At 41.0% G+C, this 27,564-nt stretch overlaps 1 protein-coding gene across 1 annotated transcript in view; it reads left to right on the top strand.

Moving 5' to 3' along the window:
* Positions 1–10,644: 10,644 nt before the first annotated feature.
* The window catches only part of LOC149074923 (LHFPL tetraspan subfamily member 2a protein-like), a 40,853-nt gene continuing 23,933 nt past the window's right edge, over positions 10,645–27,564 (top strand). The window contains exon 1 of the mRNA XM_089245871.1: positions 10,645–10,832. The gene's annotated coding sequence lies outside the window, so the exon portion shown is untranslated. The remainder of the gene's footprint in view (positions 10,833–27,564) is intronic.

Genomic DNA, 27,564 nt, shown 5'->3' with positions numbered 1-27,564 from the left:
ACATTGTCCTAGCTTAACTGCATGTTAAAAAAGGAAGGAAAGAAAAAGTAGAAAAGTAGGAAAAAAACAAATGAGAAAGCAAACAGTATAAGTTATATCTAAAAGACATAAGTTATATCTCTTTCTCTTATACTTATCTCCCCCTGTTATACTCTCTTATCTCTCCTTCGTATCTGTAATGCTTACAGATACTAGAGTAGGTACGAAGTAGATTTTTCTTTTCACCCCTCACCCCTACCTGTTCTCTTTCGCTGTTAGATGTATATAGTATAATGATACATCACTGAGGTAAAAAGAACTGCTTCTTTTTATTATGTTGCAACAAAGCTTCGCGGCGATGAGGAGCGACGAAAGAAAACAGAGAGAACATTTTTTGAATTTATTCCACTAGCGTTTGGACGCAATATTACTCCCTTGATCGTAAAGAGGTTAAGCGCGGTTAAAACGGGTTTTCCGCATTTGGAGCTGTTCCCCCCCCCCCCACACCACAGCATTTCCTCCATTTTCCGAATTCGAATATCTCAGCGAATACTTAGAAACATGGAATATTTTTGTTGGCATCAGAAGAGACTGGGCAACAACTTTTTAATTGGCACACGGAGACTGTATAAAACGTTAATTTTTATTTCATTTTAATAACTATACAACCCTCTGAAACATGAATGTGACATATCTGAGCACTAAACGTCATGTGGAAACTTTTTTCTAATTGGAAGTGTGGCTCTATAGGATCAATGGTTCGCCAGTCAAATGCCAAGCGCCTTGTTTGCTGTGCACCCTGTGCATAAATAAATCAGTAAAAATTAAATGTTTTAATTAAATTAACGCGCAAAAGCACTTGTGCAACGTTGATAGACTGCAGTAGTAATACTTTTGCGATTTGACGGAAACTGTACTTGTGGTGACATCTCTCGATAGGAGTATGAAACGTTATTTTTAGATCTTCTGCAGTCCAGTAGGTAGCCGCTGTTGTGGTCGAGTGGTCATAGTGACGGACTCGGGTTCGAACCCCACCGTCACCACAGTGGTGGTTGGCTGAAGTTCGCTTACCGTGGTTCCCAACTTCGAGGCGTGTAAATGCGAGCAGATCCCCCCCCCCCACTTTAAATGTCTCGCCACAGGGAGCAACAGGAATTTGTACAACGGTACAACTATTCACTCATTGCACTTCACCCATAGTTAGAAGAATGGATGGCAGATGGCAGCACTACACATAACAAGCATTACACAGTAACAAACTTCACGTTAGGTTCACAACGCGTGCACACGCATTCCAACACGTACCAATTCGTTAGTAGTTCCGCAGAGGAATATGGACGAGGTGCGTGTATGGTTTAGTAGTAGTGGTGGTAGTCCAGTAGATGGCATTGCTATAGCATCGCATTAACTAGTGCCGGATAGAATGTCCACCATTGTTCGAGAACATTATCGCTGGAATACATAGTAGTCAATGGCAGACGCCAAGATTTCCGGGTGGTCCACGGCTAAAAGTATTTGGGAACCGCTGGTCTATATTATAGTGTTTCCTAAAGCGGGCAATATCGCCCCCGAGGGACGATGGAAGGGGCCGGGGGAGCAGTAGAAGCTTTGCGTTTAGTGCAGGATCTTATTTGTTTGGCGTGATGAGAGGAATTGGTTTCTTGTGGGGGGGGGGGGATGGAACAAAAATTAAAAAACTATGGGACTATACGGGAACTATACGGGAATATCCTGGAGTGTAGTCTGTTTACTCATCCTTCCCTCTCGTAAATATGCTCCTTTCTTCAAATAACTCTTTTTATAAGTCCACTCTTATCATCACTCACATACTCACTCTCTAGGCCAGTCTTTTAGAAGCTCACTGACGTGGTGTCTTGCTCTCCGGGTCGCTCTCAACATTTACAAAATCTCTAGGTCATTCCTATGCTCACACATTCTCCAGGTCACTGAAATTCTCTCACACTCTTCAGGCCATTCTTTTGTCACTTACTGACTTAGCCCCTCTGTCTCTAGGTCAATCTTTTGGTCGCTTTCACTGAAGTGGTTCTTTCGCTCACCAGGTCACTCCCATGCCCCCACACTCTCAGTTTCCTAAACTTTGAGTTACAACGCCCTCTTCTTCAGAAATTTTTTTCTCTCATCGCCCCCCACCCCAACTCAAGTGAAACTATAGGATCCTATGTTATACCCGTAGCTTCTATCGCCCCCGTGAACCATTTCATCTCCCACCAGAGGGCGTTATTGCCCACTTTTGGAAACACTGCTCTAATCCAGAGTGCTAATAACTCGCTTAGTGCTTATGAACGATTTCGTACTTTCTTCTAGGTCAGCTGGGTTCCCAAAACGTGGATACATGGACTCACTGACGGTAAGGGGTCCGCGGGATGCATTTCAGCACAAAGAAGAAATTATAATGAAAATAAAACGAGTGACTTTGACACTATGTTAATGGGGATGGGGGGGGGGTCCTTGTTTCCCTCAGTGTTCGGGGCTCCTTGGGTAAATATTAAAATATTAATAGCTCAAAAGAACTGTTCTAGGTTACGGCAATTCCCCTTCTATGGGCTCATGCTTATCCTGTAGGAGCCAATCTCCATAACAACAGGTATAAAAATCGTTTGTGGAAGAAAGTTCGACAACTTTATAGGAGACTAATGCCTAGAATTTCAACCTCCTCCTCCAAAGCCGCTTGTAAGTTGCTTAATGCAGCTTTGTCCTCCTCCGAGAGAGAGCACATACGTCTACTATACATACTAGAAATCGGAGGCCATAAATACACGTCGGGAAGGAGCCCAATTAAGGGCTATGCATACGTGTATTACGGGGGGGGGGGGAAGGCTCCTCCTACCTTGTCCGATCCGATCAGAATCTCCCTCTCGAAGCTTTTACCACGAAAATGCCTGGATTCATTCCGTAACAGTCTTCCATTTTCCCGCGGGCACTCCTCCCTTTTCTGTTGAGCACTCTAAGACCTGAGGTTTTCCAGGTTTTCCGAGAGCTTTTCCTCCACCCTCTTGTGCCTGTTTTCCCGTATTATATATATATATATATATAGAGGATTTCCAGGACCAGGAGGTAAAACTCGAAGCTTTTGGAGCGAAACGCTCTTACAGTGTGCAGGAGGGTATTGGGTAAAGGTCTCTCCTCCGATGGGGGTCCCCCCCCCCCTCTGATCCCACGTGTTGCCACTCGAGCAGCCCCCCATGTTGGATAAATCGATACGAACCTTACTAAGTAAATACAGTACATATTCGATTCATAACTCAAGTTTTTGGAGCCATTGAGTACTTTGGAGTCCAGGCTCTCGATTCTGATCGCTGGAGGTATCAGAGATTCTGTTGTTTCATAAGCACAGGGTGGGTGTCAGCCGCAAAATATTACCGACCGTAGAATTTTGATGCAAGCATTGATTATGAAATGTCACACTAGAACTACTACTAACTACTACTACTACTTAAACCGTTCATGCACCTCGTACCCATTCCTCTACGGAATTACGGAATCGACGAATGAAAAGGGACGGTTTTGCATTAAAATACTTATCACGGCCTATAGTTTATTTTTTGGATATATTTAAAAAATTGTTCAAAATTTCACTCGCAGATGTCACTGTATCAGTAAAAGAACCTCGATATAAACAAGTAAAACGCGACCTAAACGGGATCCGGAAATTTCGTCCCGTCCTGACGTTTCGCCTGCCCTGACCGTGTGATCGGGTGATTGGGTGAGTGAACATATGAGTGACTATATAAGTGGGTGAGTGACCGCATGAGTGAGTGTTTGTATGGCAGAATGAATGACCATATGAATTACCAAGTCAGTGACTGTGTGAGGAACCATATTAGTGATCAAGTAAGTCACCGTATGAATGTTCAAGTGAGTGACCGTAGTGACTAGTCAAGTGAATGGCCAAATGAGTGACTAAGTGAATGGCCATATGAGTGACTAAGTGAATGGCCATATGAGTGACTAAGTGAATGGCCATATGAGTGACTAAGTGAATGGCCATATGAGTGACTAAGTGAATGGCCATATGAGTGACTAAGTGAATGGCCATATGAGTGACTGAGTGATCATATGAGTGCGTGAGTGATCATATTGTGGTCACTCACTTCAGCCAGCTTATATCCTCCATGGGGGGGACAGAGCGGAGGGGGCCCCATGATGGTTTAGTCATTCACTTGATCACTCGCCCACTCACTTGGTTCCATTCATATGGTCCCACACTCACTCACTCACCCGCTCACCTCGTCACGCACACGGTGAAAAAGTTGGGGGGGGGGATAATATAAAAATAAATTACTTAAAAAAAAGGGAGTTTCATGTCGGCTTTGTATACCGACTCTCGGCCCGTGAAGGGCTGTGGGTCTCGGTTCAAAGTTCAATTCTGGCCTGGAAAGTTTTCGTTAAATTAAAAGCGATTGCAATGTCCGTAGACTGAAGCAGTAATATTGTGTTGCGATTTGACAAAAATTGTACTTGTGGCGACAGCTCTCGATAGCGGTACGAAATGTTGTTTTAGTTCGTTTTCGGACCAGTTAGATCGCAACACGTTTACTAATAAAGTGATACCTCGGTTTCGTCGATAATCCGTCCGAAAAACAATCGGCGAAATCCGAAACCGACGCCATTTTATATCAATGTAATATGGATATCAATGTAAATCCAATTAATCCGTTCTAGACACTCCAAACAAAAAACGAAAATCACATTCTATAGAGAATAGATGTAGTGTTTAATACTAAAAACAATGAGAAACTAATATAAAATCAATGTAAAAGACTAATGTAAAGAATAAATGAACATTTAACATGAAATTTACATTTTTATACCTTTCTGAAGACTCTTCTTGGCGTACGGAAGACGGCCAGGAGAAGGGGTAGGGGGACGGGGAGAGAGAGAGAGAGGTGCTGATATTATTGTTTGGAAGGGGAATACCCTAGGTAGACTAGATAGGTACAGATATGCTAGTACCAGGGCCGTAACTAGGATTTTTGCCGTCTTGGGCAAACATTACTTTGCCGCCCCCCCAACTTTAAAATTCGATAATTTGTAACGGTGTTCTTTGTTTCTGCCTAAAACTGCTGCCCTGGGCAATTGCCCTCCCTGCACCCCCACTTCTAGTTCAGGCCATGGGCGGAGAGATACGGAGGGCATTGCCCCTACCAACTTCAAACGTGGAGTCGGTTGATCTAATGTGTTGAATTGGCATCAACAGCATTGTGCCACCGTCACCACAGTGGTGTTCGGCTGAAGTTGGTTTTCTGTGGTTCCCAACTTCAAGGCGCAAATGCGAGCCGATCTCCCCGTTAAAAAGTCTCGCCACAGAGAGCAACAGTCCTACAAACAGTACAAATATTCAGTCACTACACATCACTCACTTCCCTTCTGAGATATAGATGGCAGCACTGAAAAATCATACACAACACTAGATACGCACTCAAACTGTTAGGTACACACACACTTACACTTTCGGCACAACTCACTAGGTATTAAATTGCCTATGGTGATAGACCTGAGTTGTGCTCGGTTTGAAAAAAAAAAGCATTGTGCCCCCCCCCCCCCCAGCAATAATGACCATGCCTCCCCCCAACTTCTAAGTCTATGGTTCTGGCCCTGGCTAGTAGTATCTAGGAGGCTTTGGAATTAGGTATCGAGGCATTATCTGGAGTCACTTCCCTTCTTGGTCTTTTAGGACTAGCTTCAGAATCAGTGGACCCACGTCGCACAAGAAAGCTGTCCAAAGGGTTGTTCAAAACAACTCTTCCTGCCCTTCTTCTTCGAAGGGGGCTGCTGGCTCTGGAAACATTGATTGGTCCCGTGGAATTAATGGGCTAGACGTGTGCGCTGGGGGGGGGGGGATGTTCACACAACGAGAATCAACGCCGCACTTGAGCAGGAGAACGAATATTATCAGCGAGGTCATGCGGACACGCCCACGAAATCCAAGAGAAATTTTTCGCGGAAAAAATCGCCAAAAACCGAAACCGACGATACGCCGAAATCAACTTAAACCAAGGTGTTACTGTTTTAGGATAAAATATCTTCCATTGTTCGAGAACATTCCCGTTGTTAGATGGCTGTAGTCCTGTGGTAGCTACAAATCATTCTGTTCTCGATTGTGCCATGCTGGTGTCACGGCGCACAGACACAGATGTGTGAGACTGACGGGGCTTCAAGCAGGGGCGTGGTGGTAAGATGCTCGTCTGTCACCGTGAAGGCTGCGTTGCCATCATGTTCCAGGTTCGATCCGGGGGGGGGGGGTAGAATACATGTAGATATTTTCCTTAGTGAGCTTGAGGTGACCACCGGCAGATGGCACCTCCATTTCCAACCCAACTCAATTAAGGCAGTAAATTGCGTGGAGTTGGTGTCTGGTGAAGTAGCCCGAGCGACCCAAAACAAATATTATTATTTTTTTGTTTTTTATATTGTAAAATTTCCATGGGGGGGGGGGAAGCCCTCATAAAAAATCCTAGCCTGGAGAAACTTACCAAAAAATCAGCCTAGGTGCCAGCAGGTGAGGATCCAGGATGATGCGTCGGTAGGAGCGAATTGTGTTAATTCGTTGGATCGTTCGGTATTTTACGGGACGGGACAAAATTTCCCATATTACTTGGCTCTTGGGAGGGGGGGGGGATCGTTTCGCCCTATCTTCCACCCCGGATCCGAGAAAGCACATCTTCAGCTGCGAATGGAGCAAAGGAAGGCAACTTCAGCTGTGAGTGCAGCCGAGGTAGACATCTTCAGCTGCCAATGGAGATGAGGCAATGAGAATGAATGAACACGCCAGGGTCTCTGCCACCGGACTAATCCCGTTGCCGAGATCTCTTCCAGCCCAGCTTCGTGGCAGAGTCTGGAACAAAGTGAGTGCACCTAACAGTCTGAGTGTGTAGCTAGTGTTGTGTATGATATTTCATTGCTGCCATCTATACTTCAAATTCTGAGTGAAGTGTAATGATTGAATACTTGTAACGTTGTAGGTGTTGCTCTCTGTGGCGAGACTTTTTAACAGGGAGATCGGCTCGCATTCGCGCCTTGAAGTTGGGAACCACAGAAAACCAACTTCAGCCGACCACCACTGTGGCGCCGGTGAGGTTCGAACCCGGATCCTCGCGATGCGAGTCCGTCACTATGACCACTATGGAGAATAGGCAGACATCTTTAGATTCAAATGGAGCGGATGCAGACATCTTCAGCTGTGAAAGAAGCGGAGGCGGGCGGATTCCCGGTCGATGTGTCGGAAAAACGACTTATTGTGCTGGTGCATTTGGATCTTCCCTTATTTTACAGGACAGACAGAATTCTGTTATATATATACAGACAAATATCTCACTGCCAGGCTAAGATGCTACAGGCACCTACAGGCCTGGTGTAATCAACGTTTTGCACTTACACTGTGTACCTCCATAGACAAAAATATTGTCTTTTTAGCGACGTGTTTTCTTTTCTTCTGAGGCCCTCGATCGCAACTTAATATTGATTGATTCGAAGGCGAACATTTAAAAAAAATTGGCCTCTGTATGATTGGCTTATTATTATTTATTGAGGCCCGATCTATTTCGGTACACGTTTCTTTCTTCTGTAAAACATAAAACAGCCATTGAACGACTGAGGCCTTGCAAATAACAACAAAAATTGAGTCTTTTTCCACCACCGAAATGAACCCCGCTGTGTTGAGTGTGGGAGCTGAAAATAAAAGCCTAGTAAAAAAAAAAAGAGAAAAAAAAGGCCTCCCAGTGCAGATGGGCCGACGTTTTACTATGGCCTCGTGACGTCACGACCAGCTGTAACTGATATCGTTACGGTTGGAAATGGTAATCCGAGCCCGAACGTGGGGGCCCCAGCCATTACGGACAACAACAATACGGCCGTTTTTATGGACAACTAGCTGATACCCGGTGACGTTTCCCGCCCCGTAAAAAATGTATATATGTATAGCTTATTAATTATTCCTTAATCAAAAAAATTTCTGCATCAAGTAAGAAAAAATTACTTTTATTTTTAAATATTTGAATTAAAAACTTCAGGCATTCGCTTGTGGATACGCAATATTTTTTCTTTTTCCATCTGGTGTGTAGATGTACAGATTTTTGGGATTACCAACACGCGACTAAAGGAGCTGTCCGTGAGAAATACAGGGCTCAAGTAGGTTGGTACCTGCCACTGCTAACAACTGGTCTTGCGCTTTGTTGATTGTCATGGCAAAAGCTAAACGAATCGGGAACTGTAATCGCTTGAAAGTGAATGGCATTTCTTCAGTGATAATTGGGATACGTGGAATGAAGACGTCTTCTCCTTTTTCGCATCCAGTTAGACTCGTTGCTTCGATGATGTAATTGTGCAATTTCTTCACGCACAGTCTGGTGTCTCCAAATTTCTTAAAAGCATTATAGGTGCTCCGACTTTGAGGGTCAAGTTGTGTGGTGGCACACCCGGAATATCCTAAGAGTTCAGAAATTCTGCAGGATACAGAACTGTCTGCGCTGAGTCTGTGACAGTGTCAACCAAAGCTGCATTAAGAGTTGCTTTCAAGCGGCTTTGGTGTCAACCGATTTGTAAGATGTGGAGCATAGGTGGAGATAAACTCGGAAGTCGGGGGGGGCACGATGATGATGATGTCAATTCATACACAACATATAGATCAGCCCACTCCCTTTCTTTTTGACGCTGGGGGGAAGGGCAATGCTTCCCCCCACGCCCCCCCCCCGTATCTCCGCCCATGATGTGGAGACTCCCGGAATAATTTTTAGGATTTTTCCGTTGATCTTGTTCACACTGTCATTTTTCAGTGCCAGAATCACTCTCTCACAAAGCCACTCATGGTTTCGGTGATTTTGTTGAATGTTTGGTAAGACTTCGTTCGCAAGTTCTTGAACTGAGTTCATATCAACTGAAAAAATCCATTTGGGAACGCAATCAGTCCAGTGCTTGGGTCTACGGGAATTCTTCCATTGCCAAGTTTGATCAACTGATGTGAAAATGATAGCAGTGCTGAGTCATTTTGCAGTTGAAACTCGCATGTTGGTGAATAATGATAATTTTTTTTTAACTTCGTGCCAGAGTGTTGATGATTTGAGGTAAGCATTGAGTTCATCAGCTGGCGTTGAACATTTTTATTCCCTGTTTTGTCGTCGTAGTTGTTGTTCTCTGTTGTTAGTGACGTCATACGTCCAACTTGTGCAGCGAATATTATTGAAACGTCTTTTAAGCATTTTTTAAATTGAAACTATACCTCTATCTACGATGGGCGGTCGATGAGATAAAGGACATTACCCCTTACAGTATACTGTATTTTTTTCTATCCCATACCCCCCGACACGGGCACGTACAAAAAAAAGGTTTTAACACACTTCCGTTTTATTTAATTTATTTTTTATCGACGTTGATGCAAGTGTTGCTTTTAGACACACATTCGGGAAATCCCACACAGAAATGCCTTCGTTGGCAGCCAAGATACAAATTTGTAGGCAACGTATTTTGGACAATTTTCACACGGTCGTAATAGTAAGTAGCCCGGTGCGGTCATGGGCCCCTCATATACTGAAACTGGACTATTTTGTAAAAGGAAACCGCACTTCCAGCAAAAAATAGTTTGATAATTTAATGGTATTCATGACAGAAGAGAAAAGATATCATAGAGTTTGTGTGTGTGTGCGTGCGCGCGTATAAAAACGTAAAAATTCCAGACATTTCGGGTGAAAAAAAATTCTATGAGAAGCCCGAGAGCCAACAAATTATATTGTGGTATCTGCAGTAGATTCACGCAGTGGCGTCTTAACGGGTGCGTTCAACGGGGCTTACGGCTCCGAATCAAAGACGTCTTTATTTTATTGGAGAATTTCATTTATTCTGACGTTAAATGTGAACTAAACTTGAATTTTCATTAATTCTGAGAAAATTATTTTCTCATCAACAGAATGAATTTTCAATAAATTCTGGAAATATTTTTCATTAATTTTGAAAATATTACTTTTATTCTTTCTGAAAATATTACTTTTATTCTTTCTGAAAATATATTTCTTTCATCAATTCTGGAAATATTGTTCATTAATTTTGAAAATATTTTTCATTAATTTTGAAAATATTTTTCATTAATTTTGAAAATATTTTTCATTAATTTTGAAGAAATATTTTTAATTATTTTGGAAAATATTTCTTTTATTAATTCTGGAAATATTTTCATTCTGTGGAAATATTTTTCATTAATTCTGGAAATAATTCTTCCCATAATAATGTAATCACTTCTCCCATTAATTCTAAAATTATTTCCTTCTATATTATATAATTCTGAAATTATTTCTTTCTCTTAATTCCGAAATAATTTCCTTCTATTAATTCTGAAATTATTCCTCTCATTAGTTCCGAAATGATTTCTAAAACTAAAATTTCTTGAAATTACTTCTTTCACCACTGTCTATTGTATTGTCTATTCCAGTGTTTCTCAACCGGTACTGATCTCTGACATCATTCATACCGGGCATCGAGTGGCTGATCATTTCCTTTTTCCCCCCGTTCATTTCCCAAAATTCGTTATTCGACCGGGCCTTGGGCTTCCACAGGTTGAGAACCACCGGTCTTTTATAAAAGAAAAAAAAGGCGCCAATTTTGGCGGCAATACCGCGATCGGGAAGTTTTACGGTTGTCCTCTCTTTCCCGCGTTTCAGTTGATAGACGACCGTAGACGAGAAGCCGGGTGCGTGTATTTGTTTTCATATTGCGCTGTTGAAGCTTAAACAGAAGAAGAATATACCGTATTGGAAAGAATACATATTCTTACAAGAAAGAGATCTTCAAAAATAAATGTCCATCTTCAAAGGATAATATTATCATGAAACCATTTTCCTTCGCAAGTAAGAAAATTATTATAAATATTATTATTATTTTCCAAAAAGTGTGGAAGAAGGTTGATATATTCGTTTGTTTCGACGACGGATAAACTCGGCGTTATTTATGAACGTTTGTTTTGGTGAGTGAATAAATAAATAAATGTGGCGGAACCTCTCGATAACGGACACCCACGGGAACAGACAATTTTGTCCGCTATTTGGTAGTGCCTACGGATAGGGAGTAAAGTTCTGTAAAACCCCCCCTCTCCCTCGTTTTATGGATGAATTGTTTTTTTTTCCTGCCGGTATCCGCAAAAGAGGGGTTGTTTTTCTGTAATACAGTTCAATCCCGTTTTAATGAATACCGTTGTAGCGAAAATCTCGTTTTAACGAACACTTCTCTAATCCCTCAGATAAGTTTACATAGGAATAACGCAAAAACCTGGGATTCCTTCATAACGAAATTTCGTTATAACGAAGTGATTTCTCCGGTCACTTGGAGTTCGTTATAATGTCCATTGCAAAACCTATTCTATGGGATTTGGGAAAAGATCCACTAACAAGGAATGTGTGTACAGGGTGTCCCGTAAAATTTATGGGATCGGTACATTCGAATGCCGTTTATGTGAAAAAGTTAAAAAACTTATTCTCACGAACGGAGAACTTTTTCTTGAAAAAAAAAGTTCAAATTTTTGTCAATAGAGGGTGCTGCATGAAAGTCCGTTGGATGTGATTAGAACTGAACCTTTCTTCAATCTCTTCTGTGTCCGAAACATTAGTAAAGCTTCAGCCGGCGATTCGTGGAGGTATAATAACTTCGCCAATAGTGTTTTATACACCAACGTCAACATCACAATGAAAACCTTATACAAGCGCCAGTAACAGGAAAATTATCAAATGAGCTGTTAATCGTAAATCCTCCATTTTAGAAAACTCTGAGAACTCTGATTAGCATATTTTTAGGGAATTTCCTTTCGTGCAGTGTCCTCTATCGACTAAAATTTGAACTTTTTTTTCAAAGTTCTCTGTTCATAAGAATAACTTTTTCGGAAACCACATTCAAATGTATCGATCCCTTCAATTTTCTAAGAATTTTTAAACACTATTCACGAATTTATGGGACACATTGTACTTTAATCTTTTACGGCTGGAAATGAAAAATTCCTTCAGTTAAATTACAGTGGAACCCTTCTTTTGCAGGTACCAGCAGGACGAAAAAATTTGTCAGTAAAAGAGACAGGACCATAAAAGAAGAGTAGTTGTGTTATATTGAAGCCAGTTTGTTAATAAGGGGCCGTTCAAGTATTACGTAAGCAAAATTTTAGCTATTTTGACCCCCCCCCTCTTGTCGGCAAAATTTCGTCATCAGTTCTGCCCCTCTGAATCCTAACTCACATTTTCATAAAGGGTGTTCGATGACGTAAGCATTATCCAAACCCCCCCCCCCCCGTCATCAAAAGTCAGTAAATCGAAACCCCCTCCCCCCATCGATGATGACGTAATACTTGAATGACCCCTAAGCAAAATTATTATTTGGTCGTAAAAGAGGGGGGGGGGGTGACCGCTACGAGGGGTTTCACTCCGCATCAGCCAAGGTTAGGTTTTTGACATGGTAAGCGTCAAAGACTGGCACAAACCATCAAAAGCCTAAATGAATGCTTTCGGATAATGTTTTGAACATAATAGGTGTATAACATGATAAATTTTTCTATATAGGGCCATTCAAGTATTACGTCAGCATCGAGGGAGGGGGTTTCGGATTTGCTGACTTTCGATGTCAAGGGGGTGGGGGGTTTGAAGGTTGCTTACGTCATCAACTATCCCTTTTTGAAGATATGAAATATTCTAAGTTGCTGACAAAATTTTGCTGGGGGGGGGGGGGGAAGGGGTCAAAAATGGTTGAAAATCCGCTTACGTAATACTTGAATGGCCCCTGTACAAAGAGTCTAGAACATATAACGTGTAATTTTACGGTTTATTCATCTAAACTGCTCATTAACTGTGTTCAGTTTGCTCGAAATAGAGCTTTTTATTCAAAATTTGTGTGTGACAGGCCATCAGAGATTTAGGTATTTGACTTCTAATACCAACTCAACATTAAAACAGTCAAAAACGTATTGTCAACGTTGTCAAACAGTTTTTTTTAACCCGATAGAGTAACTGATGATCATATTGGTTGCATTTTTCAAGTTTCATAAAAGTTTCGCAAAAATTATTTTATAAAATTTGAAAAATGCAACCAATGAGCGCATCGGTTGCGTTCGAGCAAATGTAACCAATAAACTTATTAGTTGCATTTTTTAAGTTTTATAAAAGAACTTTTCTAAAAATTTTACAGTGTAATTCCAGCCTTAGGTCGGTGTTACATTATAAAAAATTGATAAAATCCCTATTATAAAACTTAAAAAATTCAACCAATAAAGCTCATAGGTTACATTCGAGCAAATGCAACCGATAATCTTATTGGTTGAATTTTTCAAGTTTTATAAAAGTACTTTCAAAAAAATTTAATAGTCCAATACCAGCCTTAAAGGGATATCATAGTCAAACTTAGTTATCCTTACTTTTGCACAAAGAATAAGTTACTGGAGTTTCTTAATCATCATATACAAGCCAGCACTGCCAAATCAAAGGGCATTTCAGTCCTACAATTTAGTATTTTGATTGCTAGATATATTCTAATTAGGGCTGGCAATCGATTAAAATTTTTTACGGGTTAATCGAAAAGTTTTGATCCATTAATCGAATATTTTGTCTGACCATATAATACTACTAAGATGCTACGAGTATATAAAAATGTGTTTTATTCATTTCATGGATCCCTATCTGGCAGATTTAAACAGATATAGGAATAAAAAAGAAAAAAAACAGAGCTGCCGCTTGAAGCAATTCAATATATGCCAAACATAATTTTGTCAAAACTTGTAATGTTTTCACTTGGATCTTGTTTTTTTTTTAATCGGTTATTTTAGTTTACTCACTGATTTCGAAACTAATTTCGAGCATACTGCTGCTTCCTCTTCTCTCAAATGGCCGCTGAAACTGTTCTCAAGTGGTACATAAGAGAAGAGGAAGCTTCCAAGAAAGTATGAAAAACTACTGCTGACAGTGGGGACGATAAATTTTGGTCTTGTCTTCTAAAACTCCCATCAAACTCAATTTGAAAGAAACTGAAATCGAATCAACTTTTCGTTGAATCGACTTCTCGCAAATCAAATATTTGATCAAAATATTGATTCAAATCTTCACTTATCCAAAATGAGTTTACGTATAAGAACGTAATTTGTAATATATATTATTTAATCGGTTTTTTTTTTAAATTTTCAAACAAATCAAGTTAATTCACAAACTTCTAATAAAAAATTTATTGGAATTGATCGCGAGTCGATTAACTCAACTAAATTTTTTAACCACGATTAACAATTGATCGATTAACTGACCCGATTAATCGCACCAGCCCTAATTCTAATGTTATGCATAATAAGAGTATCGTTTTAAGTACTATCAGTGATTATCTAGATAATTTAATAACACAAATACGCCTTGCATACATGGTGTACAAAAACTTTTTAAACACTTATCTGTTATAAGAAGAGTACAGTAGATGTTGATATCTATGTATGCTCCTAGTGAATCTATTCACAAATCTATACACATAATAAATGAATAAGCAGTTAAAAGAAATTTCGGTATTTCAAGAATCATCTTGCAAAACCCAGCTTGAAGAATTAACGGCCCGATTCAAAATGTAATTTCAAACTAATGAGAGAAAAAACTTCCGAGACGGAGGAAAATTTTAGACTTGATGAATTAAAAATAATTGAACGAAATCCATAATTAAATCCATAAATAATTGACTCCATCGCCAATTAAAGTCACAATAAATGAAAGAAATAATTCCAGAATGGATGGAAATTCAGAATTAATGGAAACGATAATCTCAGAATGGATGGAAATTCAGAATTAATGGAAACGATAATCTCGGAATGGATGGAAATTCAGAATTAATGGAAACGATAATCTCGGAATGGATGGAAATTCCGAATTAATGGAAACGATCATCTCGGAATGGATGGAAATTCAGAATTAATGGAAACGATCATCTCGGAATGGGTGGAAATTCAGAATTAATGGAAACGATCATCTCGGAATGGATGGAAATTCAGAATTAATGGAAACGATCATCTCGGAATGGATGGAAATTCAGAATTAATGGAAACGATCATCTCGGAATGGATGGAAATTCAGAATTAATGGAAACGATCATCTCGGAATGGATGGAAATTCAGAATTAATGGAAACGATCATCTCGGAATGGATGGAAATTCAGAATTAATGGAAACGATAATCTCAGAATGGATGGAAATTCAGAATTAATGGGAACGATAATCTTAGAACGGATAAAAATTCAGAATTAATGGAAGAAATATCTCCAGAATATATTGATGAAAATACAGAATTAACGGAAGAAGAAAATCCAGAATTAACGGAAGGAGAAAATCCAGAGTTGATGAAAATTCAGAATTAACGGAAGAAATATATCTCCAGAATACATTGACGAAAATACAGAATTAATGGAAGAAGAAAATCCAGAATTGATGAAAATACAGAATTAACGGAAGAAGAAAATCCAGAGTTGATGAAAATTCAGAATAAACGGAAGAAATATCTGCAGAATATATTGATGAAAATACAGAATTAATGGAAGAAGAAAATCCAGAATTGATGAAAATTCAGAATTATTGTGAGAAATAATTTTAGGATTGGCGGAATCCTTCAATAACACACACCGTGAGCACGGGGGCCCGATGCGACCGTACCTGTCGCACACCCCTAAAGGGCGGCTCTGATCCCGGCCCAGAATAGCTCTGAAACCTACTGCTTCATTTCACCCTTTCCCTAGCCATATAACGAATAATTTAGTTACACATTTTATTTCAACGCTACTTACTGCCGTACGACCAACACCACCACATGAGTCAGGAATGCTAAATAGGTTAATTGTCAAACCTAATTCGAGTCAAATTAGATGGAACGTTGAAGGACGGCTCTCTGTTAGGAGAGCGCTTAACTCGTCAATTTCGAATATTTGCCGGGAGAAGCTGCATAATTACCCTCGACGTCAGTTTTGGGTTCGAGAAACCCGTCGGTGAGATAGATGACCAGCATTTTCTCCTTCAGAAAAAAAAAAATGGTAAGCAATGAATCGGATGATATCATCGCTATAGCGCAAAAAACGTTGTTTTCAAGGTCAATTCGTTTCCCCCTCCCCCTTCTTCTTCTATGGGCCATCTTTTTTTGATCCTTAAAGTGCCTGTAAGTATAGTCTTCAATTCCCTTTATCAGTGGAGTAGTAGTAGTAGTTGGCAGTGGCGGTTATGTGTCACTTTCGACGGCAGAAAGCTTCTCTTTCCCGTTTTTCTATTTATTTATTTTCTTTCGTATTGCAAGCGTGGGATGATGAAGACGCCACTCACTCCTCGTCACCATCATCATCGTATTGAGTGTCTTATAATCTCGAAGAAGAAGATGGTCACGTGATCGGGCGAAAGATAATCTGTCAAATAAAAGAAAATGGTCGTCTCCATGATTAATTTCATCATCATGTGACAGTTCCGTTAGTTTTTTTTTTGGGTGATCTTGGAATAATGGGAATGAACCCAACAGGTTCCCTTATTTTTACGTAAGAAGCAGGCTCCATCTGACGCTGTGTGTGCGTGTGAAAAATGACCAAAGAAAAATGTTCCGGATTCGGTCACCCCCCCCCCCCCCCCCCCCAAGCCTCTGTAATTGGCACTTGAAACTGCTCATTATCGCGGGGGTCTTTCGTGTGTTGTGTGTGGCATTTTTTGACGAATGGGTGTTTCTTTTTTTTTGTTCGTTGTTGCTGTTTTTTTATGCCCATTTTTCACGTATCTGACAACTGACACTGTTGTAGGATCCGTGAAAAAGTGCTTCGCGACCCGGGTGTTCTGGGAAGAAGAACGTCTTTTTTGTAGACATTTAAGAATGCTAAAGCTTTCTTTATAACATACATGCTCAACCTATGGTCTGCGGGCCAAACATGGCCTCTGATGTGGCCCACGACCTCAAATCCAATTTTGTTAAAACGAACTAAGCGACGCATTTCCAGATCACTTGAGTGACCCGCGGAATATTTACGGATAACTTAAGTGATCTCGGCACAGTTCCAGATCATTTAAGTGACCCAAGGCCTGTTAATCCGCAACGTAGTTCCAGATCACTCACAAGCAGCCGCATCACATAAACAGATCATTTAAGTGACCCGCGGCATGTTTACAGATCACAGATCACTTGAGTGATAAACAACAAAGTTCCAAATCACTTAGGACGGTATTCACCGACATGGTTTAAACCATAGTCACAATTTTTTGATAAGAGATCGACACGGATTGGTTAAACTCAGGTTTTTAACCAATCTATGTTGATCTCTCATCTAAAAATTGTGACTATATATACAGTTTAAACCATGTCGGTGATTACTGCCCTTAAGCGGCTGCAGCACATTAAGTGACCCGTGATGCAGGGTCGCATCTCTTGAGCGCTCCACAGCACATTCCTGAATCACTTGAGTGACCCGAGGCATGTTTACTGATCATTTGAGTTATCCACAACACGGTTCCAGATCACTCAACCGGTCTCACTTAAGCGACCGGCGGCATATTTACAGATCGCACATTCCACGGCTCATTTACATTTTCACTCAAGTGGCCTGTGACGTGTTTTCAAATCGATGAAGTGGCCCGCACTAAGCAAAAGGTTGAGCACACTTTATTTATAAGAAGACTTCTGTCAGGGTAGCCGTGGCCACACATCTTCACTGTCCACGTAGAATCTCATTTGCTAGGGCAGACTGACAGTGACCTTTTGAATTTCGACACTACCCTTCGCGGGATCGACAAAAAGATTATTTAAAAATTAATAAGAAGAAATATCAAGCAATTGTGACTGTGCTTATCATGGCACAATAGCGTAAGCAGGATTTGCTCAAGGGATTGCCATTTTTTTTCTTTATTGAACGATTTTTTGCAAATTTGTGTGTGTGTGTGTGTGTGTGTGTGTGTGTGTGTGTGTGTGTGTGTGTGTGTGTGTGTGTGTGTGTGTGTGTGCAATCAGACCCCAATGTAGCAAACTTATATTTGGCGAATTCTACGATCGGACCTCGGTATAACTGTATCAAATTCACTAATTGCACTAGTGTGATATTCGTAATAACAGGTAAAAGTGATAAATTTCAGATATTTATCAAATAAACCAGATACGGTTGGGTAGTTTATATTGTTTCGGATAAATGTCTCTCGAAATGATAAAAGTGCTCTGGAACTGTGCCGCGGGCCACTTGAGTTATGCGGAAATGTGTCGTGGGCCACTTGAGTGATCATGAAATGCCTCGTTGCCCCCCCCCCCCGAGTGATCACGAAATGTGCAGTGGGCCACTTGGGCAATCAGGGTGCACCGCGGGCCTCTTAAGTGATCAGCAACTGCACCGCGAGCCGCTGAAGTGCTCTGGAACTGTGTCACCTGTCACTTGCGTGATCTGTCAACGTGATGCGGGCCACTTGAGTGATCTAGAACTGTAGCACGGGACAGTTAGGTGATCTGTAGATATGTCGCGGGTCACTTGAGTCATTTGTGAACTGTTCCACAGGTTGCTTAAGTGTTCCGTCCCGCTTAGCTAATTTTTACAAAATTAGGTTTGAGGTCGCGGGTCACATTTAGCCCGCAGGCAATAGGTTGAGCATATACGGCCTCTCCAAGGAGGGTTCTCGAACTTTCTCTACTCCCGGGGCGCCCCTTTCCCGATTCGAAGCTTATCCGCTTCACCGCACCCTAGAGCTGTTTAACAAAAAGAATCTCTTCGAAAAAAAATCTTTTTCAGAACCGATGCTCCGCGGAAACCCCTTCCAAAGGTTGGAGGCGCAAAGTTTGAGAATCCCAGGGTTTTGGGCTATAATCAAGGTGATTTGACACACAGCTTTCCTAAGCAATTAAAGTCAAAATGAAATACGTAGTCAATGTTGTTTTAATTAATCATGTTTTACGACTCCAACCCCCTTCCCCCCGTTGGTCCCACTCTTTTCGCTTTTAAGTCCAATCCTGATTATGCACTTGATCATGCAAAAAAGAAAAAAAAAATGCATTCCGAGAGAAAATAGGAAAGAGAATTATGTATTTACCTAAAACAAAAATGGCAGCACCATGTAAATTCATGCAAATTTAATGGAGAGGAGTGGGAAAAAAACATTAAAAAAAAAAATCTTAATCTAATATTTCATTGGTTTTTAAAAAAAAAACCAATTTTCATGAATGTTTGATTCAGTCTCGGAAATGGATTCTGCAAAAATTATTCATGGAGAAATTTCAGGATGCATCTTTTTTTTTTAATGTATTGGAGCTGCTTCCATCTTTTGCTCTGTATGTTGTACATTGTATATCAACATGCGTGTGCGCGTTGCAACATTAACGATGTTGCGTGGCTTTTATCTGAATGATTTATCTGCTTCTTTACAGAAGAAGAGGACTCTTCTGTTCGTAATAAACGAAGTCGTTGACGAACAAAAATCGCCTCTTTCTCTTGGGATCCATTTAAAGCTTCTCCCTATGTTCACTCCCCATTCCCGCTCTCCATGGCCACGTGTGTTGTGTGTTATGAGTATCAGTTTCCAAAAAATCCATTGCCCTGTGTGTGTATAAAAGAACTGGTTGTGTTTTTCGTACCACGTGACACCCAATTTCGCGATCTCTCTTTCCGTATGATTACTGATTCTAATTCCGACAAGATGGTTCCAGTTTCCCTCTCTTTTTTAAGGTGTATTTTTGGTAGATTTCGAGAAACTCTATTAAGGGGGGTTTTATTGTCTCCGTCCAGCCCCAGAGTCTTCTGTGGCATTTAGTGATGTCCCGATCGAGCTTTCGTGTAAATATTCGGGAACCGGTACGTTTAGACCGCGCACATAGTGCGGATAAACGGGGGTGCATAAATAGAGACTTGCGACGAAAGCAATTGTATTGTTTTGTCCTACAGTGCACATAATCGAGAAGCGAGGCGAAAGAAAGATCCACTAGACTAGGTGTGTGACTCGAACAAACCTGCTTGTTTTCACTTCTATCTGCTGATTGGTCAGTTTCTGCCTTTTTTTTTTTTTTCCATCTTCTGCGGAGGGATCATCATCATCACACCCTCACATTTCAGAATCCCTCCGGTCATTCTCTCTATCTTCCTCCTCTTTGACCATGTGCAGACATTTCTTTCTGCACCCTTATGCAATTTTTCCTTCCTAGTCGCAATTCTAGTACCGTGTACCTCTTTGCTCCACTATGTGCTTGGCCTTAGGCGTCTCTAACGGTATAATGTGCATTGGTTGCCTCCAGATATTAACCTCACTACAACGAACGATACTCGTTGTTGGATCAAAAAACTCTTTATTTCCCCCCACTCCGGGTTCATAACAAATTAATTCAAGTTTTGAGATAGATTTCAGGGGTAATTAATTGAAAGAAAGGTTCTCGGGGCACAAAGGGTCCGCGTCATCGATAAGAGTTCATTTTTCTCCCAACGTTTCGCAAAGCTCTGATGGTTGACATCATTAGGAGGTGTGCGATTGATAACGGCAATGAAAAACTTATCAATTAATTCCAAGGCAACTTCCATTTCATGTTTGAGAATCAGTCCATCATATATTGCTGTCCCGCCCCTAGTTCATGTTTGCGAACTTGGAGGGTAGGGTTCATTTGAAATCTGGAGGCCCGGTTTCCAAATACAGTGTTCGTCGTTTAACGCGATCACATAGTGAATCCGGGGTTTCTGATAACAATAACCAATTGATAACTATATCCCAAAATTTCCGGTGGTATGACTACCATATGTCCAGTTTGACAATACGTGAAGCATGGAAAGAGGACAACTCCGTTATTATCCGATTAGGACATTATGAACCTGGTGGCGGAAATTTTTGTTAATAAGGGAGCTTCCTGAACTCATATATAGTCTTGCAAATTGATAACAATAACTTAAAGGAAAATCTAGTTATTTAGTTATGAGTCTCTCTGGTTCAACCTTAGCTGCATTATATGCAAAAAAAAACTTTCGATTGAAAAATGATAACAAACTGAAGTCCTGATAACTATAAACAAATTTTTCCCATGTCATGATATTGGTCCGTTCCGTACTTGGTGAAAGTGATAACTAGAGCCCGGATTATGTACACTAAAAAAGAGGCAAAATATGCTCTACAAATATGCAAATATGCACTGAAAAATGCAAAAATATGCACTTAAAACTACAAAAAAATGCACTTAAAATGCTAAAATGTGCACTTAAAATGCTAAAATGTGCACTTAAAATGCTAAAATGTGCACTTAAAATGCCAAAATATACACTGAAAATCCCAAAATATGCATTAAATACTCCAGAATATGCACTAGAAATCTTGAAAAAGTCAAAAATTCCGAAGTATGTACAAAAAATGAGAAAATATGCATTAAAAAAAATTACCATGCAAAAAAAAAGCAGATGTGTTTTTAAAATGCATCTTTTCTACTTTTAGTTCGTTGTAGTTGCTCAATAACGAAAATACCAGTAACAAAAAATTTCGCCACTATTTCTAAATTTCTAAAAAAAATTTAACACGACAATAAAACGGCTAATATTCGTAAAATACTTTATAAATATGTATTAATTCACTAAATTTCACCTGCGGGAAAAAAATCGATATTATAAAAATATTTATTTGAAAAATTATAAAAAAAAATTGAATGAGTTAAATAAACCTTCAAAATATGCACTTATACTGAAAATTCTTTGATTTTATGCATTTATATGCATTAATGCTAAAAAAGGTCAAAATATGCAAAAGCATATGCACATATGCATTTAATCCGGGCTCTAGTGATAACAATACTCGCGAGTGATGAAGTTATCGGTTATTATAATAAGCTTCGTCTATCGTATGTTTGTTAGCCTTGTGAATGTTTTTGTTTAAATTGAAGACCCAGTGACAAATGCTCCGATTGCTGGTGGACGAATCGAGCCCAACTCACCGTCAAACCGAAAGATACCCAGGCCACGTCGCCATATGGCAATATCGGCTCATTGTCCTCACGGACTGGATACCTCTGGCAATTTATTTATAAAAAAAGCATACATTACAAAATATACATTACAATCATAACAACTATAAAATCATAATCTAAGTATAAAATCAAAATCTAAGTATAAAATCAGTTGCGAGATCACAAACTACGTATACAATCGGAAATCAAGCATATAATCCTATATATTCCATATTAAATCTTAATTCGAGTGTAAAGTCCTAAATCGCATATTGAAATCAGTAATAAATCAGATAAAATTCATAATCGATTTCATCCTCAATTTAAAAATCGTTCGATTTCCACGGCATTATACTGTTCTCGTGCTCTATCAGTCAGTCTTCTTTATAGTTGATCAGTTTCTTTTTTCTTTGTGAACGGCGGTGGGGGTAGTTTTCCCAACTCACCGACCATTAAGTGCTGAGAGCTGTGAAGATGAGTAAATTGAGTGTAACATGAGAAATTTTTTGAATTTACAAATCGGAAACAGATGGCGTTGTTTCATGCGGTCGAAAGTCACAAAATAAAAAGATTCTTATAACAGGCAATTCAGTCCCGAAGGCCGTAAAGAAGCGATGAGCGCACGAGAAACAACACGCCCCTCGCTGTCACTATGTCTTGCACCGTTTTAGCTCCGTGGCTATTCTTAATGAAGAGTTACGAGACCTACATATTCATCTCAAGTGGCCAAAAACACGGAATAAACTCTTGCACTCTTTTTATTGCGCAGAGCGATCTACGATATTATGCAATACGCCCTGTGGCTTGAATCGGATTGTCTCACTTCGCCAACGCGGAAATTGGCTCCTTTATTGTGTCGAATCAATACCGATCGCGTTAAAATCGATACTAGCTGATACGCGGTGTCTCAGAAATGCGTGTACGAAGTTTTACGGAAGGCAGAGCGCACAAAAACAATCTTTCTTTCTTTCAAACCGAGCACAATTCAGGTCTATCGCTATCTATTGGCAATTTACTACCAAGTGAGTTGTGCCGGAAGTGTGAGTGTGTGCACCGAAAAGTCTGATTGCGTATCTAGTGTTGCGTCTGATTTTTCAGTACGGCCATCTATATTTCATAAGTGAAGTGAGTAAAGTGTACTGATTGAATAGTTGCATGTTGTAGGTCTGTTACTCTCTGTGGCGAGGCTTTTTAACGGGGGAGATCGACTCGCACTCACGCCTCGAAGAAAACCTAACACCACAGAAAACCAACTTCCGCCGACCACCACTTTGGTGCCAGTGGGGGGGGGGGGGGTTCGAACCCCAAGTCCGTCACTATGACCACTCGACCACCACAGCGACTCCCACAAAAACAAATAGGAGTCGCATGTCTGAGTGTTAGTGGACATAGAAGCAGGGCTGTCTTAAGAGCACCATGGGCTCTCGGGTTATGTGATTTTTCTGAGGTCCTACCAGGCAAATTCCCATGCACACTCCTCGGAAATTTAAAACCTTTTCCTCATTTTGAGAGGCCCCTCTTCTCGTGAGACCTCCGGGCCCATACGTTGAGACGGCACCGCATAGAAAACGAAAGATGGGACAGGAACACTTTAAAATAGAGCGGATTGCAGCTTTATTATTATACCCATTCATTATTGAAACTACAGAAGACTCAAAGACGCGACCATGGAATCACGAACATTTTTGGGAAATGGCTAGTATGCCTTTCCTGCAGCTGCATAGATGCGTAGAAGTCCTTGTCACATTCACCAGTCCTGACAGGGCTCGGGCCTATTTTTAAATTTTTCTATACCATGGCTTCACTAAAAAATCTAGAGGTTTTGTCCTGGCCCTATGGAACCCCACTAAAAGATGTGGAGCTCATTCTGACTTGGTCATCTTACTACTTCCGTGTTGGAGGAAGGGGTTATGAATGACAGTGTGCTAAGAAAAAAAATTCCGAAGAGGACAGTGCCATCTATCGTATCAACACAGCATGTTTGCGAGCCTGCATTACTGTGATTTGATTTGTCTTGATGCAACTTACGTCTCCTAGAAGTTTTTACCATGCATTTCTGAGTATAGTCCTTGAGGATCATAAAACCGCATATATGCAATATCGGCCTACAGATTGAGATCATCATTTAGCATTAACGCATAAAACAACATGTACAATTATTCACCGGTTGAATTGTTTGGTTCCGAAATCCGAAGATAGATAGCAGTGGCTCTCAACACATAGCAGGCATTGAAGATTCTCGTGTTTTTCACGCCATGAATTTTTTTTGCTGTAGCGGAGGCCCTTGACAAATCTGGGCTGGGGAAAGAAACCAGCCTAGAATGGTGAATGCCTGATCAACTTATCTTCGGGGCCTCAGGAGATTTGCTCCATTTGCCTCTCAATTCCAAATTAAACACCCTATCCACTTCATATGCGGATATAAGATCTTGAACGGGGGGGGGGGGGGGGGGGTCACTGAGAATGCATATAGTGAAAGGTCCTACCTATGCTAATAATGCATTTTTTACTGAATACCCCACCCCCTCGTATCAATCTACGACCCAAATTGATTTGAAGGATTAGCATCAACGCTGATATTCGACTTCGACCGTTCGTAGGAGTTGTCATGCGACGGTGCTCGCGTCCAGTAGCGTAAGCAGGATTTTCTCAAGTGGCCATTCAAGTATTACGTAAGCAGATTTTTAGCCATTTTTGACTCCCCGCCCCCCTTGTCAGCAAAAGTCAGCAAAACACTGATCCCCCCCTCGCTAGCAAAATTTCGTCTGCAGCTAAGAATATTTCATATCTTCAAAAAGGGTGGTTGATGACGTAAGCAACCTTCAAACCCCCCCTCCCCCTTGTCATCAAAAGTCGGCAAATCCGAAACCCCTACCCCTTCGATGCTGACGTAATACTTGAATGACCCTCCCCCCCAAGAAAAAAAGAGGGGTTACCTTTTTTTTCCTTCCGAAGGTGGGTTTTTTTTTTTTCCGTTTTCTTACCGCAAAAGAAGAGAAACACTAATCTCTGCTAAAGGGCCACCACAGGCACACACGCCTCCTCTTGCATACGCCAGTGCTCGCTCGAGACACGACAGACTTTTCCTACTTTTATGTAAAATGTCCTACTTTCTCCTACTTTTTTTTACCAAATCTTGTCAACAAAAAATTCGTGAACTTTTCTTTAAATGAAAAAGAAATCATCGAAATATAATTATGCCTCGTATCACTTAAGTAATGTGGGAATGTGCCGCGGGCCTACTTGAGTGATGTAGAACTACACTAAAAGCCACTTAAGTAAAGCTTTGCTTTTCGTTGAGCTGTGCCTTAGGGATCTCTAAATGTGCCACAGACCGATTAAGTGTTCTGAAACTGTGCCGCGGGTCACTCAAGTAATTTGTAAATGTACCACGTGTCACTTAAGTGATCTGTGAATGTGTCATGGGCCTACTTGAGTGATCTGTGAATGTGTCATGGGCCTACTTGAGTGATCTGTGAATGTGTCATGGGCCTACTTGAATGATCTGAAAATGTGCCACAAGCCGCTGAAATTCTGTGGAATTGTGCCACGGGTCACTCAAGCGATCTATAAATGCTCCGCTTAGTTCATTTTCACAAAATTAGGTTTGAGGTGGTTGGCAACATTAGATAACCCCGAGGGCCACTTTGTCCCGCGGTTCATGAGTTTAGCATATATGGCTTAAAGGATGGGTCGCGATGAATTTCTTAGACAGAAGCTTTGAGTTCTTAGCCTTCAAATAGCATTGAAGTTAACAGAGAGAAGTTTACTATAATAACATATATAAAGGTACTTTCTTCCTATAGTTTAATTTTTGTTTTAATACATTTTGCATCGAAAACAAATTTTGAATGGTCTGGGGGGGGGGGGTTCATGGGGAAAGGCTCGTGCCCCCTCCCTCTGCGTACGTTTCTGAAACGTCCATTACAGTACGTTTCTTCTCCCACAATGGGCGTTAGGGATCATTCAAGTATTACATCAGCAGCGATGGGAGGGGAAGGAGTTTCCGATTTGCTGACTTTCGATGGCAGGGGTTTGGGTGATGCTTACGTCATCAACCACCCTTTATGAAATATTCTTAATGGAATCTTATTCGGTGCGCCAGAAATGGAAAAAAAACCTTTCGATTGTTATTGTGTGGGCACGAACTAACATTCTCCCTATTGATAAGTCCCCTACAGAGCAACTTTAGTGATCTCTGAATGTTTCATGGATCCTCCAAGTGCTCAGGAAATGTGTCCGGGCTGCGTAAGTGCTAGGGAAATGTTTCCGGGCCGCTTAAGTGTTCTGGGACTGTGCTACGCATCACTCAAGTGATCCGTAATTATGCCACGGATCACTTAAGTAATCTGGGAATGTTCCGCGGGTAATTTGAGTCATGTAGAACCGCACTGGGGGGGGGGGGGGCGCTTAAGTGCTCTAAAACTGTGCCAACTGTCACTCAAGAGATTTCTAAATCTGCCACAGATCGCTCAAGTGTTCTGGAACTGTGTCGCGGGTTACTTAAGTGATCTTTGAATGTGAAAGCGATCTTTGAATGTGAAAGTGATCTTTGAGGCCTACTTCAGTGATCTGAAAGTGGGCCACGGGCCACCTAAATGCTCTGGAGTTGTGCCACGGGTCCTTTAAGCTTAGTTCATTTTCACAAAATTGGGTTTGAGGGGGCAGGCCACATCAGATAACCTTCAGGGCCACATTTTGAAATGAATTTCTTTAAGAGAAATTTTGAGTTCTAACCCTCCAAATAGCATTGAAATTAACAGAAATCGATTATTTTCATATTTATTTTTTGCAATAAAAAAAATTTTTTTTCGTTCGTCTGGAAGGGGGAAGGCGCACGAGCCCCCTCATACCCCCTCCCCCTGTTTCTACCAATTAGGAGGTAGTTAGAAGGTAGGGGACAGTGCTGACGAAATTTTTCTGACAAGGGGAGGGGGGTCAGAGTTTTGCTGACAACGGGGGTCAAAAATGGCTAAAAATTTGATGACGTAATACTTGAACGGCCCCTTAGGAGGTAGGGGGCGGAACTTTCGAAACTTTGCTGACAAGGGAGGGGGGGTAGGGGGTCAAAAATGGCTGATAATCTGCTGACGTAATACTTGTCTGCCCCCCCCCTCCCAAGGCTATAATTATCTTATCTTAGGAGGGTAAACACCCCCCCCCCCCCGTCATACTTTTTCTAATTTTTTCAGCTGGAGCCCTGCGACAAGGCTGAAGAACACAATTCGGGTAGTACTCGCGAAGAGCCTTTTGAAAAAAAAAACACGAGCAATGGAACCTCGAACAGCTGACGATGATGATGATGTTAACGACGAAACCGCAATCCAAGGGCGATTTCGTGAGAAAAATGCTGATGCGGGAAATATGGCGATAAAGGCCGCACATACATGCAGGAAGAAGAGAGGAAAAGGGTTATTATAAGATGTGCCACTCGGTGCCTTATCTCTGAGGCACATCTTGGGGCTTCTTTTCTAGGTACGTACTTGTCGGACGTGGAAAAGAGGAAGCCCCGCATATATACATATATACGGTTCAAAGAAACCACGTTCGACACATCCCACGCCGTATACGCTTCCGGTTCTCGTTGCTCTACGACGTATCGCGTAACTTCATCTGTTGCAGGCCGTGGTGGCTTTGAGGGCCTACGCAGCTGCTTAAAGAGGCAATCTCGTTCCTTAAGGTC

The sequence above is a fragment of the Pholcus phalangioides genome, unplaced genomic scaffold, assembly GCF_987345545.1.
Source record: "Pholcus phalangioides strain wild (caught in Gottingen) unplaced genomic scaffold, Ppha-v1.0 ptg000016l_1, whole genome shotgun sequence".
NCBI lineage: Eukaryota > Metazoa > Arthropoda > Arachnida > Araneae > Pholcidae > Pholcus > Pholcus phalangioides.
Note: the sequence above shows the minus strand (reverse complement) of the source record. Positions and strands in the feature narration are given on the sequence as shown.